We start from the raw sequence: 8,804 nt of genomic DNA, 5'->3' as shown, positions 1-8,804 counted from the left end.
GCATCGCCTGTGGACTCACACGTGAGTTACATAGACATAAAGAAACACAGCAACTGCAAGTAAACACTGACCAGAACATGGATAAAACCTTAAATATTTGTAACAAAATTTTTTTTAAGTGGGTAGTCAGGATCTCAGAGGAACATATTAGATCAGTTTTATAATCCTGCTGGGTGGCGTGTTGGTGGTCCACTTTCCCTCACAGAGAAGAGAGATTTTAACCTGATCATGTATTGTACAGCCATGTGCAGATCATGCCTTTAACTACACAGCATGAAGAGCGATTGGGAAACTGTTGTAAATTCGATCGGTTGTGCTGTTATAGAAAAAGAACCGGCTACAGGATGGTGTAATGCTCATTTTCACATTGCACTATTACAACCCCAAAGATGATTATTTTTCCATAACAGCACAACCTGATGTATTTTATTGCTCTTACACCACAACAATTTGCACATTTTATTTTTGCATTCTATTTACATCAGTGGCATTTGGTGACACTCCAGATTGACTTACACCTGCAGTATCTAAGTCTATACAGATTGACTTACACCTGCAGTATCTAAGTCTATACAACTGAACAGTTCACGGTTAAGCACATTGCTTAATCTTGCCAGTAGTGCCTGCCGGATTAAGCTGATTTGCACTCAAAACCTTTGCACTCGGAGTCCAACATTGTAGGCGCTAAAAACATTAAAGAGATTAAATGAAAAAAACTATGATATGTCTCTTTTATTTATTTAAAATTGCACTCTATAAAAACAAGTATTAAAACATATGCATTGAAGCTCACAGTTGTTCTGTGTTCAAACGTCTCTCTTTTGTCATCATGTAACTGAAAAACCGAAAGATTCTTGACGACTCTGTATAAAACACTTCGATATGTCAATATGTTATGTGTTTTTTTTTAATTAACACATTTATTTTATCCAATTACTGTATTGTTAGGCCTAGTAACGGTTAATATGGTGTTACTACTGAAACAGTAATGCCTTAGAACAAGCACATTAACTTGTGATGTGTAATACAGACAGAACAATTGACAGTGCTACTATCATGAGAAATTATTATTTCTGATTAATCAAAATTGAATGTTTAATAAAGGCTGTATATCCATTAACGATGGAAAAGCCAACTGAGGTGGTTTAGATCCCATTGCAGTCGTTCTGTCAATCATTCGGACAGTGGAATGCTTTATCCATGAAAATGAACAGATAACTTGATGTCAACTTGAGGAAAAAAATGCATCTTGTAAAAAATACAGTCCTGACCATGCTTCAAGTCATTTCAACATGTTTGGGCCAGGACTGCCTGCTTCATGTCTGAAACGATATAGCAGGAATAAAAGGGATAGGTGTTATCCTTGGGGTAATTGCAGCCTTCTCTATGCAACAGATTCTAGACAAACAGGCTATTATAATACATTTAACACCTATTTAAATAATTTCTGACCCACTCCAAAAAGACTTTCTCAAAACCTGGGAATTAATGTAACTTCTGATTTGGAGTAATGTCCAACAGGGCAGTTACATTCTGTGACAACATTTTCCTGTTGTGAAATAATGCTTATAGCACACATTCCACATCCCTGTGGACTCTGCTCACTATATATCAGTATTCAATATAGCAATAACTTATATCATTGTGTAATTGGGCGTGATGGTTCTGTAATCACTAATGTGTACAATCTTGCCATACCGTTAATACATTACAACTGGATACAGTGTAAATAAGAAAAGAGTATTTACAGAGACACACTGAAAAATCCAGATATAGGGATCTCACTAGTCAACATGGGTTTGTACTTGAGAAGAGAAAATAATATCATTTAAGCAGAAATTGTCTTGAGTATATGAAAGTGTGTCTGTCGTGATGGATGCTGATGCATGCAGTGCTTGTATGGTCCAGGCAAGAATTACTGCACTGAGCAATGTGATGTGATTATGGGTCATTACACAGTGACAGTTGCCCTCAGCAAGACACTATTGAGTGTAATAACACATTGATGACGGCTGACCCCAAACACACAAGTTAACACAGAAACATTTATCACAGAGGTGTGACCGGGGGGTTAGGGAATTGATAAATGATGAAATAAATTCTTCTTCAAGGTCGACTTTGAGAAAAAAAAAACTAGGCTACAGTACACCAGAATATATGATGATGAGCAGAACGACAGTTGCATGTGAAAAATGAAACAAATCTGTGTCAGACATGCACTATTAATGTCAGACACCTCCCAGACTGATGACAGCGAGTGGCTAAATTATATATGACAGGATTGTAAAAGACAACTAACAATTATTGGCTCCACAAATGTCCTGTAAATGTTTGTTTTGCCGTCTTTTTTGTTCCAAATACAATATATAGATATTAGAATGGATATTTTCCTTCATGGAAATAACATCTATGTTTTATTGTGCATTATAATTCAGAAAATGTTTCCCTACTGTTGCTACAACCTTTCCAGGTTTATATATATATATATATATATATATATATATATATATATATATATATATATATATATATATATATAAAAATATATGCATGTACTGTATATACACATTTGTTACCCAATCCAGCCATTGACATTGTGTCTGAGAAATGTGAATTCTGTGATCTGAGAGCTTCATCTATGCTCTTTATCCTGCTCAGATTAGACTGAATGGTGCTCCCAAATTGCCTATAGTGTGTGAATGAATGTGTGAGTGTGTGTATGTGTGTGGGCCCTGCAATGGATTGGCACCCTGTCCAGGGAGTAACCCCGCCCCATGCCCTAAGTCTCCTAGGATAGGATCTGCCCCCCCCCCCCTCCCCGCCCCCCCACGTCCCTATAATTAGGCTGCATACCCTCTATAATAATAAAAGCTGTACTATCTTTTATCACCACTAGATGTCAGCTTCGTACCACATTGCACAGCTAGTCTTACTTGTGGCAGGCAAAATGATACCACATGTAGCTCATCTGTGAAAGGTCTGGGCACCAAACAGCCAGCAGCCCTTAGATGAGAAATTATATGCACTGTCTATTGCTAGTACTTCTACATATAGTATACAAATCATGGTGGTGCCATGGGAAGTGTTTGATCTTCTGGTACTTATCTGTACATAATTCCTAAAATATGCTTCAATGGATCCACCATGAACAAGGAGAAAAGAAGCAGCAAGGGGAACTGTAAAAGCCAGCTGACGTGTATGGGTGTGTCACCATTATTATTGTGTTGATGCATTATAGGACCTATACGTACGCCAGTCAGCCACAGGGGGAATCAACAACAAAATAAACACACTAAACTGATAGGAAGAACTGTTGGAGTTAGAGTTACACATAATGAATGCACTTGCTGGGTCTGCTGCAGGAAATCGGAGTCTGAGTTCACTCACACTTTTCTTATTCATGTGTTGCAACCAAACAACCCAGTACTGTTTTGCTGTAAGTAGCTGGCTGTGAAGGTGAGGAAATATTTTTATGCCCTTTGGTCTGAAGGTGCCAAGTTCAGCTTTTACACTTCTGGAGAATTTTCTCTGAAACATAGATAAAAGGCAATGCGATATACCCACCCTCATGAGTCAAAAAGAAAAACTAACCAGCCCATGTCAGGAGTTAGAAATTATTATTAAACTGTCAGGATTCTCTATGACTATGAATGTGAACCATTTGTTTGGGGCATCAGCACAAACTACATAATGTAAAAAATATCAGTTGTAATGATCAGTTGTCCCACTGATGGGCTTATGCCGACTCTGAATACCACACCAACTTTAATGTCTTTGTGTTTTGTTTGGGCTAATGTCTTTGTGTTTGGGAATAAAAAGAGAAAAGTAGCAGCACTTCATTCCAGGCCTATAAAGGCTTTTTAAAGGGTTTCCACGGGTATTGGACAGACTGGTGATCACCCAGATCTCATCCAGGATTCATGAAAGATTCTGTTATTTCAATATTCACTTTGTAATAGTAATGCTGTCACAATATCAGCAAATGCTGTGGTCGAGGCAGCAAATTTTGTCCTTACTGAAAAAAATTAATAGCAATATGTTGTAAAATATAATGCAATATATTAAATAATACATTTCCATATATACTGTAGGAAAATAGTGCTTATATTTATTAATATTATATCATAATACCAGTTTATGCATGTTCAAGAATTATACACACACTTTTACTTTGTTGTTGTGTTCTAATTAATGCATATAAATTCCATTTTGTTCAAACTACATATAAGCATATTGTAAAAAAAAAAAAAAAAAAAACCTGAAATATTAACATTATAAAATCTTTTTTTTATTATAAAAAAACAGTAGATAAAAGATTTACCAGTAGATCAAAACACTAAATTATTTAATATATTGACAGTTACTATATATAGAGATTTTTTTTTTCGTAAGGGTGATCTTTATAGATGCATAGAACTATATAGAATGGTAATATTACTCTACAGAACTTCTGCTTCTGCTAAGACATTTGTAGAACTGCTGCTACAGTATGACATTGAAGTTTTATAGAATTCCAACTTTGTTCTATAGAACTCTAGGAAGTTTCTAAGTGAAGTTCATGCTTAATGAAACATTAATGAATTATAGATTCTCTTTACCTCTACATTTGTATCTCGTGAGAGTAGGCATGTACTGTACAGATTAATTGTCAGGGAGCCTGTGGTCATTTGTTTGTTTTTTCAAACCCATTTTTTTCTAATCGAACTGGGTTGTTTACATTTTGCTGGTCATTCACACATAATTTTGTTTGACAGTTGACATCATCCTTAGTTAATGTTGTTGGTCGGGACAGGACATGGACATGCCCAACCTCACCTCATCCACTGGGGGTTGTACATGCCAGTGCAGTCTTAGTGACAGTCCCAAGCCTAGATATATGGTGAGGGTTGCTTCAAGAAGAGCATCTGGCATAAAACTTTTACCCCGACCCATACTGGACCATTTCTATACAACCCTTTCTACACAATATAAGGATATATATAGAATATGTTTGCTGGGATGTACTGTAAACTAACAGTGGTATATGGTAGTATATATTGTCAGGCTAGTAAGCCAGTACACGCAGTAGGCTACAGGGGCAACGAGTGGTAGATGCATAGAATTTACAACTTCCAGTGTGGCAAGATTCTGCAAGAACTGAAGTTCCAACAATTTCACAAGGCCAAACTCAATGTGTTATTTCCTTTATCATGCAATGTCATTTCATAATTGTATTTTAAAATAAGTCTTGACAGCCTGATTTGCACCCCATCTCTCCTCAAATGTTATCTCTGAGAAATCTGATGATACTATGCAGTTAATTGAGAGTAATCATTATAGCAGTGTTTGCAGCAATTAGCACTAAATATTGAAAACTACAGAGCAACCTGGAAAATTATACTCTAATATGGGCAATTGTTCTAAACAAAGGAATCTTTTGGATATTTGGTAAATGTAACCTTGTCCTACACAAAATAGCTTTAATGTGTTTTCCTTCTTCCTCTTTTCCACCTCATGTCTTAATCCTGAATATGTCTCTGTAGTAGGTTTTTAGCTTTCTGCAGATCTGGGCACTGCCTGTCAATATGAATGAACTAAAAAAAAAATACATAGGTTTTACTTAACTCAATGAAATCTGGACATATAAATAGCATACATATATTTATATTTATATTTATATTTATGGGTCAGTAGAAATTAAATTTTAGTAGATTATAAATACTGCCAAAAAGGCTTCTATGATCATTAATCTCATTGCTTTAAATTGAATGAAAAATCAGGGTTGCCCCCAATGGATGCAGTGTCAGTAGTGCGCCACTAGGGGGCATCCCTGACAGAAACTTGAATTCTTCATCTTCTGCTCCTTGTCCTTCTACTGCTTCTTCTTGTTCTAATTGTACATATGCATCTTTGCTCACATTTATTTGTACATTTTGTTCAAATAGCATTTTAATACATTTATTTATTTTATTAATACACAGATTTAAGATCTGTATATACTCATCTATTACTGTACATTCAGTATATCACATCACTCACTCATCGCCTATACCACTTTATCTTGTTAGCAGACTTAGGACACAAGGCGGGATACACCCTGGACCTAGTGCCTATTAATTGCAGGGCTCACACAAACACACTCTTTGACACACTGAGCAATTTGGGAATGCGATTCTCTGCCTATCCCCGCAGCACTATATATCAATTTTTGTAAAGCTAATCTGCTTGCTGCCATGTTGTTGGGAGTGAGCAAGTAACTAAAAATCCTGAAAAATTCCCACATTCAGTAGACATGGGAAATGTGGAAACTCCATAAAAAGAGTAATATGATCGTTGGATCAGACAGGAAACCCTGGAGCAAAAAAGGCAGGTACTGTATAGTTGACTCACCCCCTGACAAAAAAGCCTGACTGTGTTACACTTGCAGTAGGCAGTGTGCCCAGTGACCAATTATTGGTCATCATTTTTTCAAGCCAATGACTAAGTAATGCTGTTTGTCCCATCCTGTGTGTTTGTCTTACATTTACATGTAGTTATTTAGAAGACACTAATGTGTAATAAAAGAATGATAATAAAAGTAAATAGTAAAAGTATTTTGTGAATTTGTAAAATGTTTGATGTTATGTTAGAAAATATTTTTTATGCGCCATGCTTTGATATATAAAGGATCATGGTTCTCTCGTTCACACCTGGCATTAACTAGTATCCTGGATGATCAAATCACAAGTGGATAGCCAAGAAACCCCTGGCATTGTGAATGCATCTTATTTCTGTTTTCATATATAATTTAGGCTGAACAAAGGTTTTCATGCATATTTATTGAGTATCAGTCTTCAGATGTATTTATTTCAGGTAGAAACATAAAAAGGCATCTCATGAACCTGTGCAGACTATTTCTAAATGAATGAGGAATAAGCGCTTGCTTTTGTCTATGCTGTATCCAATAACCTGGTGACAGAGCACACTACCATCCAGAACTATTGCCAAACAGTCTCACAATGATCCCTTATCCTGATGCTAGGGTAATCATATGAATTATTAGTTGGTGCTTTGTTACTGTCCAGACACATTATGAAGCAATCATGTGCACACTACAAATGGGACATGGCCATATGTGTTCCAGAGCCCCCTTAATGTTGCCCACTTGTGATCTGATCACTCAGAATGCACCTTTATGATCAGTTTTGTTGGATGTTCAAATTATAAATGTAGACAAATCAGACTCCAGTGAAACTAGTTTTCCTAAACTGACCTCAATGAACAGAGAAACAAATAATAAGATATTGATGCTACAAAAGTGTGCCAAACTGTTTTTTAGATGTGTTTTTTTTTTCTCATAATAGTATGCACATATCTAACCATATGGAATCTGATCTCTTAAATTCTGATTTCTGCTACTTCCAGATGTTCCTAAATTAGACTCAGAACTTACTTTTTTTGCAATTTGACCTAAAAATCTGTCAAATCAGACAGTCAAATCCACAAAATATGTCCAACTGTCAAATCAGATATGATGTGACTTTTACATCAGTCCAACTCACTATTCGTCATAATTATACACTAGCAATGATGGGGGATGACAGTGAAGTAGAGTGACATAAAATCCCCATGAATTACGATTTTACAGTTCAGATTGAGGGCTTACTGCAGAAAGTCCTATATATTTTTTATGTCTTATAGATAGCAGTAACATTTAATGCTATCCACAAGTAAATGTTTACTGTTTCTCATTCCACTACCTCAAATTACTACCACAGAGCATTGAAACATTATGTTGTTGTGTTGTCACACTTTTGTCTACACATTTGCACGTGCACTTTATGTTGTCTTTTTCTGTATAGGACTTTAGATAGTTTCTGTTAATTTATAAAGTTAATCTGGTTTGTCTTAGCTAGCCAGCTAATTAGATTTCTTAGTTAGTAAGCTAGTCAGTTTTTGTTAATTTGAATTGTAAATTTATGTCATATGTAGCACCTTGATCCTGGAGGAACATTTTTTCGTTTCATCGTGTGCTAAACTGTATATGGATAAAATGACAATAAAGGCCTACTTGACTCAATCTTATTTAGGACCACATATGGAAGTGGCCAAATCAGAACTGAAAAGAAGAGATTCCATTAGATTTGTGCTGTTATGGAAAAAATCTTCTCCTAGCACACCTTATGGCCACGCGATGGCTTACTGTTGCCCTTTACATCCAGGGTTCTTTACAACAGGTTCTCACCTGTTTGCATGGAGTTTGCATGTTCGCCATGTGCTTGGTGGGTTTCCTCCAGGTACTCTGGCTTCCTCCCACAGTCCAAAGAAATGCAGATTAGGCTAGTTGCGGTTTTCAAATTGCCTGAAGTGTGTGAATGACAATCAGGCATCGAGTTCAGTAACTTATACAGAAACGACAGATACATATCTAGTACAGTAGATAGATCTCTAGGGTAGTATCCTTCGCCCCTTTTGTGCCCGATGGCATGTGGAAGGACCAAAAAAAACACACCATATACAGTATAACCAATCAACCATTTAACTTCTGAATTGAAGTGGTTGTCACAGAGCAGGGAAAACACTGGCATGTGCAGAACAGGTGGTTTAGGCAGTTCTTTGAGTAAATGCAAAAATGAGCATGTACAATATTCTCTTTCTGTGGTGCAGCTTAATCCTTTCTGATGGCGCAGTTTCAAGGACATTGTGTACCATGTAAGCCTGTGAGTATATTAACATTTGAAGGAATTTAGTATCAAACCTGAAATCAAACAGGTTTTCGTTCATTTATTCAATACACTCGGAATGAAGGTTGGTAGAAGCTACGCCATTTTTTCCTACAAAGGGAA

This window comes from Clarias gariepinus, chromosome 2 (genome assembly GCF_024256425.1).
Source record: "Clarias gariepinus isolate MV-2021 ecotype Netherlands chromosome 2, CGAR_prim_01v2, whole genome shotgun sequence".
Lineage (NCBI taxonomy): Eukaryota > Metazoa > Chordata > Actinopteri > Siluriformes > Clariidae > Clarias > Clarias gariepinus.
This window is presented reverse-complemented; position numbering follows the sequence as displayed.